Source organism: Ascaphus truei, chromosome 1 (genome assembly GCF_040206685.1).
Source record: "Ascaphus truei isolate aAscTru1 chromosome 1, aAscTru1.hap1, whole genome shotgun sequence".
NCBI lineage: Eukaryota > Metazoa > Chordata > Amphibia > Anura > Ascaphidae > Ascaphus > Ascaphus truei.
In genome coordinates this window covers 222,509,504-222,526,574 of record NC_134483.1, presented here as the reverse complement: position 1 = coordinate 222,526,574, position 17,071 = coordinate 222,509,504, and positions in this window count along the sequence as shown.

Below are 17,071 nucleotides of genomic sequence, written 5' to 3'. Positions count from 1 at the left end.
ATCTTCACTCCCTTTTCTCTTGGGGTTCCCCAAGACTCTGTCCTTGGCCCTTTCCTCAGAGAACTAATATAATCTTTTTGCTTTCAGTATCATCCCTATGTGAATGACACCCACATCTACCTCTCCTTCTCTGACCTCTCCCCTTTTCTCTTATCCTATGTTACCAACTATCTCTCTGCATCTGAATTTTATTGATGAAAAACACAGGGGTGCATGTTTAGTCATCTTTTAGCTATCTATATGAAAAGCAAATGTTTGGGAAACAATGTTTAATTAAGTTTAATTAATGTGCTTTGTGTTGGTGTATTTTTAGAAATGGTTATGAATTTGCTTAATGTATGTTTAAAAACAACATTCTCATAGTTCTGTATATAGTCATGTTTATGTATACACAATTGATTTAGCTACACTGGCGACACACTTTATTCGAGCTCGGCTAGTCCCACGAATTCGGGTATACCCGGGTGTATTGAGGTTTGTGACTGTTTTCTGCCCGAGTGCATTGAGGTATATTCCAGGCAGGGATTGAAGCATTTTATTCCCACTGGCTGCAATACTGCACAGTATATATATATATACTGCATTACAATTCATGAATTTATGCCATCTGGTAGACACGCGAAGCATTGCAGCCTATTAAATCCTAATCATTATCATTTAACAGATCAGCCGCCCGTCAGCCAGGCATGAACCCAGGCTGGGAAGGCAAACGCAACGGGGCTTGTTAGAGGTGAGGAGCGGCGCATTCCAGGTATCTGCCAGGTACATACTGGGTATTTGCTCGAATAAAGTGTGTCGGTGCAGTATACAGTTGTCTGGTCAGACCACCACTCAATGTTGTTCTCAATCACAGTTCCCCCCTCCCAAATAAGCCCTCTCCTGTGGCATTTACCAGATATAGACCATTGAGGGGTTTTACTCCCTAGGCCCTGATGGCTAACGTGGATTTCTCGGACATATTTAGTTGCTGTGTGGATCTCAGTGGTCTGGTCGATTACTATAAGAGATTTGGGGGCCGAAATGGATACCATTGCTTCTCCTCACACCACCACACCCATTGGTTTGACGGTTCTATTAGGAAACTAAAGAAGAAGGGTAGCAGGCTTGAACGGTGCTGGAAGAAGTCTTGCATGGTTAAGGACAACCTGAAACTGATTAACCACATCACAAAATGCTAGTCCACAATTACTAGTAAGAAGATAGTGTTGGCAGCGGACAATAGACCGGCTAAGCTTTTCCACACCATGGAGAGGTTCTGCAAGAAAATGGCAGGTGTACAGTCTGGTGAAGAATTTCACACTCCTGTTGTGATGATTTTGCTTTCATCTCCTCTAACAAATTAACCTCCATCCAGGCTGGGGTCCCAACTGTAATATCTAATAAGTTCCAGGTATGAGAATGCCGGTTCTCCGGCTTCATGGACTAGCTTTGATCATCTGGATGTAGAAGACCTTGTTTAAATAATCCAGTGGTTGCGTATCACTACCTGTGATTTGGACCCAGTTTCAACAAGCCTTCCCTGATGTAATTGGCCAGTGTTTGCCAAAATAGTCCTGTGCTCTTTGCAGACGGGATCTTTACAGAAACACTGATGGAAGTAATTAAACACCCCTAAAAAAAGCCTTCATTAGACCCGGATTGCATGGCTAATTACAGGCCTTTATCAAACCTTCCTTTTCTAGGGAAGGTTATTGAGAAAGTTGTGGCAACCCAACTGGAAAGCCATCTATGAAGCCATGAAATGTATGACCCATTACAGTCAGGATTCAGAAGATGGTATAGGACTGAAACAGCTCTGGTTCTTGTGCTAAACTACCTCCTAATGTTGAAAGACAGAGGTGAATATTCGACTTAGTACTCCTTGACCTCTCTGCAGCATTTGATACTCTGGATCATAGGATTTTAATGGACATGGGATCTTTATGGAGAGTCTGATGGATTTCTGCTGACTGGGTGGCATAGTTCTCAGCTGGTTCAGATGCTTTCTCACTGGCAGGTCACATAGAGTATCTTCAGGAGTGGATGCTCACCATCGGAAGACAACAAGACTGCAGCTAGGTCAATACACTGGCCGTAAGCTTGGGGGCTCCCAGCTGCTAAACTCTGTCAATGTACAGAATCTTCGTGTTGTCCTTGACTGCAACTTGACCCTTAAACATCAAGTGTCAGCTGTGATCAAATCTTCCTTCTTCCACCTAAAGAACATAGCCAGGATTAAGTACTTGATCCCCCCAGAGGATTTTACCACGCCTGTCCATGCCTGTGTGTCCTCATGCAATGCACTCTACATGGGTCATCTGCAAAAAGAGCTGCACTGCCTGCAGCTTGTGCAGAATATAGGTTGTTACAGTAGCTAACCAGACCTGTTCAGGCCATATGATACCTGTTCTCCATTATCTGTAGTGGCTGTCTATAAAATGGCAAATTTATTTCAAGATCGGCTTATTGACATTCAAAGCACTACATGACCAGAGTCCCAGCTATCTAAAAGAGCTTCTTGTTCCCTACACTCCCATTTGCTACTTTGATCTGCAGATGAAGGCCTCTTAACAGTTTCCAGAATCTCCTTCCCTTCCCTTAGGGCCTGAGCTTTTAGCCGCTGCTCCCACTCTTTGTAACAGTCTGCCTCATACAGTTCAAGAGACCCCTCTCTAGAAATCTATAAAAACAGGCTCACGACCTACCTGTTTACCTAGACATTTAATTAATGAACAACAGCATATCTGGAATGTAATAGCTACTGCCTCATTCTGTATTATATCTTTCGTGGTGTTTGGTCTCGTTTATAACCTTAAATGGTATCTTATTTTTCCCTTTTGTAACTGTGAAGTGCTTTGAGTCAAATTGGGAAAAAAGCGCTATATAAATAATATTATTATTATTGCACAGATAAAAAAAAGAACAGAATTCTTGGTATCAGTACTTCAGGATAATGAATAAAGAATGGCAATTTGTATAACTGCTTTAGAATTATAAATTTGCTTGGAGTTGGACCATGAATGCATCAGTGAGTATCATATATAATCCATGAGAGTATAGGAGCTCAAGATTTAGGTGGTATGTATATAAAGTCCTGCGGTAGATAATGCAGTCAGTAACTGTAAAAGAGCAGTCTTGACTTGTTCTCTTCCTATGTGGAGAACCAACCCAAGAGTCAGATATACGGATACAGTATATACACTTCTCTGTCAAGTCTAATGGCAATAACATTGACTAGATACTCACAGTCTGATGCTGTCCGGTGCCAGTGTGTGCTTCATGCTGATAGCGTTGGGCAGGAAATCCAGAAGGTGAAAAAAGCAGAGCACAGCATGCAAAAAAGTATGGGGCTACAATGCAAAAGCTACATTAAAAACAGCTTTATTTAATAGGGTGACAACATGGCGTGAGCAGGGTGGATCACTCATTTCAGCGCTTTTTAAAAAAATAAATAAAACAATATAGTATAACTGTGATTTAAAACAACAATAGAATCTGCGATTGAATCATATAATCTAGATACATAACATTCTCTTTTTATAAATGCTCCTAATGACAGATTGGTAAAATCCCAATGGCTAACCATAAAGATACTTTTGGCACATATACACATATATATATGCATATATATACACATATATATATATATACATATACACATATACACATACACACATATATATATATATGTATATATATATACACACACGTGTATATATATATATATATATATATATATACATACACACACACACACACACACACACACACACACACATATATACACACACACACATATATATATATATACACACATACACACACATATATATACACGCACACATATATATATATATATATATATATATATAATCAAAAAATAAAAAGATGATACCGTTCTGTGGCTAACGAAATGCTTTTATCTGTGCGAGCTTTCGAGATACACTGATCTCTTCTTCCGGTGATGTTATTTTTGATTATTGAAGCTCGGCTAACACGGTACTGATACCTCTACATGTATATATATATACATATATATGTATATGTAGCCAGGTCTCCCCAGAGTGTCCGCTCCCCCCTCACCTCGATGCCGATCGCGGGGGCCGCCGAGTCCCATGGCGGCCCCGCCGGACGCTCTGGGAGGTGAGGGCGGTCGGGTCCCGGCTCGGGGGTTGCCAAGGATGCCTGCGGCCGGTTGCCAGGGCCGCACACGCGTCACAGGACTCCCGGTGCTCCCGGAGCCGGGCGGTGAGCCAGCCGCCATTGTTCCTTGGCTCGCGCATGCGCAGTGGTCGCGCATACGCGGGAGGAACCCTAGCGCCAGGGAGGTGTTGCGCAAGGGTGAGGAGAACCGAGAGAGAGTCACGGCAGGCCCGACAGAGTCGCGCATGCGCAGAAGATAGGCCAGAGTTAGGAAGGAGTCGCGCGAAAGTAGGGACAGTGAGAGGGATGTTGCGGCGGCCATTAGGGGTTAGTGCAGGCAGAGGGAAGGCGTGCACGCGGCCCCAATGTAAGTACAGGTGCCCCCGGACTACAATTCCCATAATGCCTAGCGAGGGAGGCACCAGATGCCTCATAGGAGCCAATAGGGCTGCAGGACTGCCCTGGACAGAAAAGAGATACATTTCGCGGGCTTGGACCACGCCGTCAGTCAGAGTCAGGAGCCCAAGGAAAGAGGTAGGGTGCAGGAGTCAGGGACTCCCTGCACTAGGCCAGTGGCCCTAAGGTCCAAGTTAGCCCTTATTCCCCTCCAGGTTAGTGAATGTTGCCAGGGATAGTCTCAGGTTAGGGACCCCTGTCACTTGCTGTAGTTAGAGCTGGGGAATAGTAAGGGACAAGTGGGCTGAAGGTTAGTCTGCAGAGCGTTGCTGCAGGAACTAGGTGAGGTAAGCGACGTGAGGAACTGGGGGGTTCATAGCGGTAACCAGTCCGGGGAGCCATAGCCCAGGTTCACGTTGCGCGTAGTATGAGGCAACTGGGGGGTTCATAGCGGTAACCAATCCGGGGAGCCATAGCCCAGGGCCCGTGCTACGAGTAGGGTGGGTGCAGGGACCTACCTGCATAGGATAGGCACCCCGCATGCCCTAGGAGTTTCCCCTTAAGCCACCTAAGGTTGCTGTGCTATAGGGACGGCCTATAGTGCAGTGTATGTCACGTTGCTATACTGTCAGATAGGGACTCAGCGGACGCTGCGGTTCCAGTGACGGAGTTCGGACCCACGTTGGGGTCCACAGAGAATATCGCCCGGATAGGATCAGACGGATTCATCGCACGTCTGACCCTTTGTGAAGCGTTGCTGATCCGAGCACCGGAGTGCTCGGCAGGTATCTACAGTTCTAAGTGCACCAACGGGCCCTTAGTGTAACTGTGACTGCGCAGTCACCCACTGACTCTCTGCAAAAGTGCGGGACATTGGGTGGGGTTTCTTTGGACACTGGGTGGGATCACCTGGTGTTGGGGACGTGTCCTGCGCAACGCAGTAGGTGTCTCCTCTAGAGAGGGACACAGGTTATATAAAGGTATTGCCGTGATATGTTATATTGCATATTAGTAAAGTCCTTAGTTATATTACTTCCTGTCTATGTGATTATTGTGATTGTCCTGCGAGGAACCACTCCCCCTCTGGTGGGAGCCATCGCAGGTGGAGGCGCTGCACCTATTGTAAGTGGTTGTCCATAGTATTGTAATTGCCCCAGGTTCCCCGTGGCGGAAGCTCAGCCCTCCTGTGAGCCAACAGGTAACGCACCACACACACCTGGTAACACGTATGTTCTCCGCACCCACACAATATCTGCGATTGGGGGGGGAATACCCGTTACATATATATATATATACATACCTCAAGGTTAATCAAGACTATTACACTTGTACGTCATCACCTTGTCATTGCTTCCCATGGGAATATATGGCTTAAGAAAATAGCATAAGCAGGAACTCAACTTAATTGCTGTGTGTATGTTGCAGACACTATATTTTTATGGCAAGTGCAATCTCTATTTACTCCATCCTGCAGTCAGCCGCTTCACTTACTTTGTCTCTCTGTGCAATGCACTATTAAATATATCATATACAGAGATAAAAGGCAAGCACATTTTCGGTTTAAAGGAAGTGATAGAGAATACAGTTTTTTTTCACATTTCATTCTGCTTCTTGTGATCATGCCAAACCACGCAGTTTGGCAAATGTGGCACAAATATGACCCATCACAATTGTCAAGCTTAAGCCTAACCTTATTCACACTACTGCAGTTCTAAGCATTTGAAAAAAAAGTAAAAATGAATGTTTGACATGAAAGTGAGTGCTTGCAAACCCAAAATTATATCAGTATGATTGCATCATTATATTACCAACTTTTGTCAGCTATTATGAAAATATTTTTTTAAATAAAAAAACATAATGGTGTTGAATTTACACTACACTACTATTGTATGTGTCCTAGAACACTGTGTATTTACCAGATATACTGTAGTCATACTGCCAAAAGCACAGCTTGAAAAATCAAATTCAAGATCAATGTGCTCAAGTGTCAAGCTGTATTGTACATGTTGAAAACATTTTTGCATTGTACAACTAAGAAATTGTAAAAGTTTGAAATACTGTTTAGAACAAAATCAACAGGACACTGTTATTTCTTGTGAAACTCCATGCATCTATTTTTTTGGGGGGCGAGCATGAGTTACAATTACCCAATATCATTAAAATAATTGCCCCACCCACCCCCCCATACTTTAAAAAAATATCCAAATGTTTTTTTTTCTTTCTTTTCAACTTTATTTGATTCTTTTTTGCAGATCATAAGGGTAGGGGGGTAAAGAAAACAAAAGGGGTGGGGTGTCACATCCACTTGGTATCAACGCAGGGAGCAAACAGTCAATTGTATACATACATACACCCATGTTAGTACCTTTTCAGTCTGTGCGGGTAGTAGTCAGGTCTCCCAGCAGGGGTCAATTTAGATTTTGCCACTCATAAGTCTCCCAGGGGTCCCAAGCTGTCAGAAATCTGTTGTACCTGTAATGCATTGGGCTTGTGGTTCATTATATGGTTCAGTTTGTGCTTTACTGCTGTTATGGGTGGGGGGTCATTCTGTTTCCAATGTTTTGCGACCAATGCCTTGGCTGCCGAGAGGATTTGGGTAGTTAAGTGGTCAAATATTCCTCCCATGCCTTCTATTGATTTTAAGAGAAGCACGGTTTCCATGTCCCATGGCAGGTCTAGTCCCAGTACCCATTTTATTAATCTTCTGATTTTTCCCCAGAAAAGGATTATCTTGGGGCAGGACCACCATATGTGCTTGTATGTGACCAGCTGGCCACAGTTGCGCCAGCACATGGGATGAAGCTAGTAGGAAATAAAGAGTGTAGGCGTGCGGGTGTGTAGTACCACCTGTGCAGAATTTTTAGGTTAGTTTCTCTAACTGCTGAGTATCGAGAGGCTCTGGCTACTCTTTCACATATCTCAGTCCTCGTGTTCAATGGGTCTACCTATATCGCTTTCCCAGTCTGAGATGTTTTTGCTTGTTTGCCCCTTAAATTGATGTATTAGGATCTGATAAAATTGGGCACTTGTCCCCTTTTGGTATTTGCCTAATTGGTACAAGTTCTCAAAAGTGGTAAAAGATCTATTCCAAACTGCAGCTTTTGTCCCAGATGTATAGGGAGTGTGTAAAGACTTGGTGTTCTCTATAGTGTGTTAGCCTGTTTTCCTTTCTTAGCCACAAGAGGGTAGCCATGTCTGTGGTCCTGGGTTCTGACCTCTCAATAGCCACCCACGGTTTGGTACCCGGTGTTGTTGACAAATAAATTAGTGAACTCAGACTAGATGCTTCATAGTATTTAGCTAAGTCTGGCTGGCCCCGACCTCCCTGAGTCAGAGGAAGCACCATTAACTTTTTCTTGATTCTGGGTTTCCTGCCGTTCCAGATAAACTTAGTTATCTCTCACTCTAAGTCTCTGATGACTTGTATTGGGACTGTTACTGGTAGTGCTTGGAAGAGGTACAGCAATCTAGGAAATAGATTCATTTAACGGAAGTGATCCTGCCTGACCATGAAATCTGGTACTTCAACCAGCTCATAAAATCCTTTTTCAAAGCTTTGATGAGATCTGGGTAGTTCCCACAATAGGTGTTATCGTATGATCTTGTGACAAATACTCCCAGATATTTTATCTTGTCTATCATCCATTTTATGGGGAATTTCTTTTTCAAATCGTTCTCTATTTCATTGGGTATATAGAGGTTTGAAGCCCCCGATTTGGTTTGGTTGATTTTAACAATTGATACCATTCCAAATTCATCAAGTGTGTCAAACAGACTCTTTAGAGATGTTTTTGGACAAGTCAGGGAGAGTAAGATGTTGTTCACGAAAAGGGATACTTTGTATATTTTGTCTCCTATGGGGACTCCCTGTATCACTGGGTTTGTTCTAATTTTTTAGGCCAGTGCTTCTATGCAGAGACCAAATAGCAGGGGGAATAGTGGGCATCCCTGTCTGGCTCCGTGGAGTTAAGTGTCTCAAGGTCTGGGCTGGGCAAATGGTCGCCCAATGGTTTCCATTCAGTCCAGGATTAGGGTACTTGGGTCTAACGCCTCTGCCCAAATGGCTCCAATACCTTGGCAAATGCTGTGGCATTAAACTTCGGGACCCGAGCAGACTTAGCGGCACCAACTTGGTAGCCAGCTGGTCTCTCGGAACCACAGACTTGGAAATCCCCAGCTCATATACAGTGCATAAAACATTTACAATTACACACAATGTTAAAATAAAAATATTTCACAATTTCTTCTAAATCCTTTGTTTACTAGGTTTGACTGAAAAGATGCACACATTCTGTTTCCGCGTTACTAGACCTTCCAATAAGAAAATGTTTTAAAATTTGAACAAAATAATGCTTAGGTTCAGAGTTACTTTTCTAAACACATAGGAATTTGGACTTAGACATGAAATCAGCCTTGCAACATTATCGATGTTTGAAGCACCCAAAACCTGCACAGACTCTTGCTGCAAGCATAGGGATTCTTCCAAACAAGGCTTTTTTTTTCCGGGCCCTTGGAGCCAGAAAGGCAGCTGCATCAGGGCACTCGCTATCATGTGATTGTTCTGTCACTGATGATGAAATGGAAGGAGCCTACCCCTTCCATTACTCATCAGGGTAGATCACCACCTTAAAAGCAGCTACTCCGTCATGGGGCAAGCTGAGTGCTAGACCCCTTGATGTAGTAGCACCGGACTGCAGCACTCAAAAGGTTAAAGGTGTTTGAGTGCAGCACCTCCTTTGAATACTTGGACTTCACAGAAAACTGGCCCAGATTTCCAAATCCTGGTCTGAATTTCTGATTGTTAGTCTCAGCTCAGACTTGCCAATGGGGGTCATTCATTCAGAAAGTTCAATTGACGTAAATGGGAGTTTTCGTGTGATGGTGCCTTGATCACAGTATAATTAATAGCCCTCATAAAATGAGACCCTGCTCAGGCATGTTCATACTATAAGGGCAAAAGGATGTATGTACCATTCAAAACAACTGGGCTAGTCGGTCAAGATGGTTCCTAAAGTACTTAGTACTGACAGATAAAATGGGGGAACTTTATTTAATCATAGGCATTACTGAAACATGGTGGGATGAAACTCATGACTGGGCAGTTAATTTAGAGGGTTGTTCTTTTTTTTTGGAAGGATCGAGCAGATAGAAGAGGAGGTGGAGTATGTTTATATGTTAAACCGGATCTAAAACCTATTATAAGGGAAGATGTTTATGAAGGGAATGATGAAAATGTAGAGACCTTGTGGATAGAAATTAGCAGTGGAGGTAATAGTATAAAGAAACTTTTTGTAGGGATATGCTATAAACCACCAAATATCGGTGAGATTGAGGAAGGTAAAATACTTTTGCAAATGGAGAAGGCATCAAAACTGGGTTATGTTTGCATAATGGGTCATTTTAATTATCCAGACATAGACTGGGGCAATGAGATTAGCATTACAACAAAAGGAAATAGGTTTTTGGGGTGCTTAAAGACAATTATATGACCCAAATTATTGAGGAACCAACCAGGAGAGTGGCAATACTGGATTTGGTCATATCAAACAATGAAGAAGTAATAATAAATATTCAAGTCCTGGAACATTTGGGTAACAGTGATCATAACATGGTCTTATTTGAAATAAATTATCAAAAAAACTGATTACTTGGGTTCAACAAAGACTTTAAACTTTAGAAAGGCAGATTTTAATAAACTGAGGTCTTATCTACAAGTAATACATTGGGATGGTGTTTTTGCAGGGAAAATGTAGAAGATTAATGGGCAGTCTTTAAAACATTGTTAGAAAATCACAATTATCAGTGTAAACCCTTGGGTAATAAGTATAAAAGAAATAAGTAAAAACCAATGTGAATAAATAAACAGGTAGGGGAGGAAATGGACAAGAAGAGGAAGGCGTTTAGATTCTGGAAGTCAGAAGGGATGGAGGCATCGTATCAGAATTATAAGCAATGTAACAAAAATTGCAAAAGGGCAATCAAATTAGCAAAAATGGATAATGAAAAAAGGATTGCAATAGAAAGTGAGACCAACCCAAAAAAGTTCTTTAAGTATCTTAATGACAAAAAAATGAGAAAAGAAAATAAAGGACCTTTTCAGTGTGAGATGGGTAGGCATATTATTGGTGATAAGGGAAAAGCAGAGGTATTAAACAAATTCTTTGCCTCTGTGTTTACCAGGGAAGAATCAATTTCAATAGTAGTGCCGCAGGAGGAAGCCACAACCTCCATATTAATGAACAATTGGTTAACTGAGGAAGAAGTTCATAAGTGGCTTGAAAAAATTAAAGTAAATAAGGCATCTGGCCCCGATGGTATACAGTAGCGGCTGCCTTTAACCTCCTGTGGCAGCCACCGCGGGATTTTTAAAAACGCGGGCAGATGCGGCGTTTTTTCATCCGTTTTTGGCACCGCGGGCGCTTTCAATGTAAAGCGCCATTAGCGCTTATGCGTCAATGCGGCTGACGCGCGGGAAACTCCGTGACAAACGGAGAACATCCCCACATTTTTACGGGTAAGCAGGAGAATTAAAGGGGCCGTGACAGTACATCCAAGAGTTCTCAAGGAGTTAAGTTCAGTAATAGCCAAACCATAACATTTAATATTCAAGGACTCCAGTTCCACAGGCTCAGTACCACAAGATTGGCGGAAAGCAAATGTGGTGCCTATATTTAAAAAGGGAGCTAGATCACAACTGGGTAATTTCAGACCTGCAAGCCTGACTTCAATATTGGGGAAACTACTTGAAGGTTTAATATGGGATAATATTCAGGAATACCTAATGGGGGAAAAAAATCATTAGTAATAGTCAGCATGGATTTACGAAGGATAGATCATGCCAAACTAACCTTATTTAGAATTTAGACCCGGGTAATGCAGTTTATGTGGTCTACTTAGCTTTGCAAAGGCTTTTGATATGGTTCCAAACAAGAGGTTGGTGTACAAAATAAAGAAAATTGGACTCAGTAATAATATATGAACCTGGATTGAAAACTGGTTAAAGGACAGACAATAGAGGGTTGTCATAAATGGAACTTTTTCAGGTTGGGCTAAATTCGTGAGTGGAGTACCTCAGGGAACAGTACTGTGACCCCTGCTTTTTAACTTGTTTATTGATTACCTTGAGGTTGGCATCAAGAGCAAAGTCTCCATCTTTACTGATGATACGAAATTGTGTAAGGTAGTAGAATCAAAGCAGGATGTAATTTCTCTTCAGAAGGACTTGGAGAGAATGGAAACGTGGCCAGGTAAATGTCAGATGAGGTTTAATACAGATAAATGTAAGGTTATGCATTTGGGATGCAAGAATAAACAGGCGACTTACAAATTAAATGGGGATAAATTGGGGGAATCTTGATGGAGAAGGATTTAGGAGTGCTTGTAGACAGCAGGCTTAGCAATAGTGCCCAATGTCATGCAGTAGCTGCAAATGCAAACAAGATTGCATTAAACGGGCAATGGATGGAAGGGAAGACAACATAATTATGCCCTTTTACAAAGCATTAGTAAGACCACACCTTGAATATGGAGTACAATTTTGGGCACCACTCCTTAGAAAAGACATTCTGGAACTAGAGAGAGTGCAGAGAAGAGTCACCAAATTAATAAAGGGGATGGACAATCTAACTTATGAGGAGAGGCTAGCCAAATTAGATTTATTTACATTAGAAAAGAGGTGTCTAAGAAGGGATATGATAACTATATACAAATACAGTTAGGTCTGGAAATAATTGGACACTGATACAAGTTTTGTTATTTCGGCTGTGAACCAAAATAAATTCAAGTTACAGTTAAATAATGAATATGGGCTTTAAGTGCAGTCTATCAGCTTTAATTTGAGGGTATTCACATCCAAATTGGAGGAAGGGTTTAGGAATTACATCTCTTTAATATGTAGCCCCCTCTTTTTCACGGGACGTAAAGTAATTGGACAATTGACTGAAAAGCTGTTTCATGGACAGGTGTGGGCTATTCCTTCGTTATTTCATCATCAATTAAGCAGGTAAAAGGTCTGGAGTTGATTACAGGTGTGGCATTCGCATTTGGAAGCTGTTGCTGTGAACCCACAACATGCGGTCAAAGGAGCTCTCAATGCAAGTGAAAAAGGGCATTGTAGGCTGCAAAAAAAAAAAAATCCATCAGAGAGATAGCAGGAACATTAGGAGTGGCCAAATCAACAGTTTGGTACATTACGAGAAAAAAAGAACGAACTGGTGAGCTCTGTAACACAAAAAGGCCTGGTCGTCCACCAAGATAACAATGGTGGATGATCGTAGGATCCTTTCCATAGTAAAGAAAATCCCCTTCACAACATCCAGCCAAGTGAATAACACTCTCCAGGAGGTAGGCATATCATTATCCAAGTCTACCATTAAGAGAAGACTTCACGAGAGCAAATAAAGAGGGTTCACCACAAGGTGCAAACCATTCATAAGCCTCAAGAATAGAAAGGCCAGATTAGACTTTGCCAAACCATATCTAAAAAAGCCAGCCCAGTTTTCGAACAGCATTCTTTGGACAGATGAAACTAAGATCAACCTGTACCAGAATGATGGGAAGAAAAAAGTATGGAGAAGGCTTGGAACGGCTCATGATCCGAAGCATACCACATCATCTGTAAAACACGGTGGAGGCAGTGTGATTGCATGGGCATACATGGCTTACAATGGCACTGGGTCACTAGTGTTTATTGATGATGTAACAGAAGACAGAAGCAGCTGGATGAATACTGAAGTGTATAAGGATATATTGTCTGCTCAGATTCAGCCAAATTCAGAGTAGTTGATTGGACGGCGCTTCACTTTACAGAAGGACAATGACCCAAAACATACTACGAAAGCAACCCAGCAGTTTTTTAAGGCAAAGAAATGGAATATTCTGCAATGGCAGAGTCAATCACCTGATCTCAACCAGATCGAGCATGCATTTCCCTTGTTGAAGGCAAAACTTAAGGCAGAAAGACCCACAAACAAACAACAACTGAAGACAGATGCAGTAAAGGCCTGGAAAGTATCACAAAGGTGGAAATGCCAGTGGGGGTGAGGCCCTGGCTGGGGAGGGTGCGTGGAGTACAGTGCTGATGCCAGCAGGGGGGAGGGGAAGGTGAGGTGGATGCCGGTAGGGATGAGGGGAAGGTGAGGTGGATGCCGGTAGGGATGAGGGGAAGGTGAGGTGGATGCCGGTAGGGGTGAGGGTAAGGTAAGGTGGATGCTGGTAGGGGTTAGGGTAAGGTGAGGTGGATGCCGGTAGGGGTGAGGGGAAGGTGAGGTGGCTGAAGTAGGGGTGAAGGGAAGGTGAGGTGGATGCCGGTAGGGGTGAGGGGAAGGTGAGGGGGATGCCGGTAGGGGTGAGGGGAAGGTGAGGTGGATGCCGGTAGGGGTGAGGGGAAGGTGAGGGGGGTGCCGGTAGGGGTGAGGGGAAGGTGAGGTGGATGCCGGTAGGGGTGAGGGGTAGGTGTGGCGGATGCCGGTAGGGGTGAGGGGAAGGTGAGGTGGATGCCGGTATGGGTGAGGGGAAGGTGAGATGGATGCCGGTAGGGGTGAGGGGAAGGTGAGGTGGATGCCGGTAGGGATGAGAGGAAGCTGGATGCGGGTAGGGGTGAGGGGAAGGTGCGGTGGATGCCGGTAGGGATGAGGGGAAGGTGCGGCGGATGCCGGTAGGGGTGAGGGGAAGGTGAGGTGGATGCCGGTAGGGATGAGAGGAAGCTGGATGCGGGTAGGGGTGAGGGGAAGGTGCGGTGGATGCCGGTAGGGATGAGGGGAAGGTGCGGTGGATGTCGGTAGGGATGAGGGGAAGGTGGATGCCAGTAGGGGTGAGGGGAAGGTGAAGTGGATGCTGGTAAGGGGCCGTGGGGGTTCTGAACGGGACGGACACACACTATTAAGCCTTCATACTATAAACGCTCTTCGTGTCGTTATACTCTACATTTCACCACCCTTCCTTTTATTTTATCTGCTCCTAATAAAACGTATTGTTGATTTTAACTTTAAAAAAAAGGGGGCGGGCTGGGGCGAGTAGCTTTTTTTGTAATTTGTCAAGCCCTGTATGTATGTATGTATGTATATATATATATATATATATATATATATATATATATATATATATACACATATGTACATACATTTTATATATATATATAGAAACCCTGTCTTCCCATAAGAGAAGGCACAAAAGCAGCAACACTCAGATATAGCAAAAGACATGTATTAGCAGTGACAAAACAGCACACTATAAACCCAACGTTTCGGTCCTGGCAGGACCTTCCTCAGGGGTTTTATTGTGTGCTGTTTTGTCACTGCTAATACATGTCTTTTTGCTATTTCTGAGTGTTGCTGCTTTTGTGCCTTCTCTTATGGGAAGACAGGGTTTCTATATTGATTTCTATGGAGCATGCACCTTGACTTTACATTTGTTGCTTGGAGTGCTGGCTGCTGCTTTTTGTTATATATATATATGTACAAAGGCAGATGTCACTCGTAATAAAGGTAGAAAGCAGGTGCTTGTCCCATATAATATTGAATAAAATGTAGATTCCTTACCAGGCAGACCAGGAGTCCAAGACTACGCAGCAAGAACCGAGACAGCACTCAGATTGATATCAAATATAAATGTATTGAAAAAAAAGGCACATACAACCATTGGTTGTATGTGCCTTTTTTTTCAATACATTTATATTTGATATCAATCTGAGTGCTGTCTCGGTTCTTGCTGCGTGGTCTTGGACTCCTGGTCTGCCTGGTAAGGAATCTACATTATATATATATATATATATATATATATATATATATATATATATATATATATATATATATATATATATATATATATATATATATATGGCTAAGGATGTCTGCCACGGCCACGGTCCACCAGCTGCTTGCCTCCGGTCTGGTTGTCCCCACTGGCTCCTTCCGGCGTGGCTGACTGCGTGCAATGACACGTCAGCCAGCCAGAGCTACAAGGAGCTTGTGGTTTCGGCGAGTGACAGGCAAGGCAGCCAATCCGATCACCCCCCCTGCTCCGATCCCCCCGTTCCGATTACCCCCCCTGCTCCGATCACCCGCCTCTGCTCCGATCCCCCTTCCGATTCCCCTGTGCTCCGATTCACACACACCCCCGTGTGTGTGGCGGTAGGGCTGCGTGATGGTCCCGCCCCCTCACGTCTTGCCCGCGCCCCCCCACCCGTTTTGGCCAAGACCCCGTGCCGGAAAAAAATTCACTGCAGACCGGAGATCGCGGCGCAGTGAATTGCACGTGCCGCCGGCAAGCAAGGCGGCCGTGCGGGCGCGTGCAGCGGGGCCTTAGCCTAATGCCTCCTCAAGGAGAGGAGCAAGGAGAGAAGGAGACAGATTTATGATGGAGAGGAGTGTGCACATGGGGCAGGAGGGAGTGCAAAGAGAAGGGGGAGAATAGACAGCAAGGTGAGTAGAAAGAGGAAAAAGAGACAGCAAGTAGAGGTGTTAGATGAGATGAGTAAGAAAGGAGGGAGGGCTGTGTGCACAGGGAGGAGCACACACAGTATGGCAGGGAGTGCATAGAGAGGGGAGGATAGAATACAAAGAGGAGTAGGGCATGATGGTGGAGAGAGTAAGGTGGGGAAGAGGGGACAAGAGACAGCAAGGCATTACAGGGAGAGGTAAGAACCAAGAGTAATGTTTAATTAATAACCTTTAAGATCTGCTTGATTGGCATATGTTACACTGACTTCAGCTAGTATATATTGTTGTTATAGAGCTAAAAGTCATTAACTACATTATTTGAGTACTGAGGAAAAAGTGATTAAATGTTCTTTTTCGCAGGAAAAATTCTGTATTTAAAAAGGAAGGTATTTTGATATGACAAGTTATGAAGATTGTGTGGCTTTAATGAGTCCTTAGAATTGTTTTTCTTTATTAAGCCTATTTTCATGAAAAAAAGGTAAAAAGTAATTAAAAAAAACACTTCATGAGTTTCACCTCTACAACGACGACATATGAAAAACCTCCAACCAAGTTAATGGTAAACTCAAAATAGGCAGGTCCTTTTGCTAAAACTTTTAATAATAACCATGCCTTACTAGCTTGACGTAGCTTATCACTAAGCAAAATAAAGCTGTACAGTTTTAATATGGTAACGTTTATAACAAATCAGTAAGTTCAATGGAAAATCCTTTTAAAACAGAAAAAAATGCAACATTGTTACTCATTAAAATCCATAATGTACAGTAACAAAAATGTACTGTGTTTAATTTTCCTAAAACAATTTTTTAATTATTAATAATAATTAATTGACGACAATGTACTAGATTTGTGTTAAAAAAATTATAGAGTTAAAACATATACTGCAGGCCACAAAGTTTTATGAATTGTAGATGTGGATATTGGTTTATATTAGTAAATGTGAACACAAACAACAGTATTCGTTTTCTAAAAGGCTAACTGATGTAGGTGTGTTGTTCTTTAGTTAAAAAAAGTAATGTGCAATGATATCTTTATTTTACCATAACTTTCTATAAAGAAATACATAATCATTATTTGAAAATTTCAATTTAATTAACTTTCATAGCTATTGACCA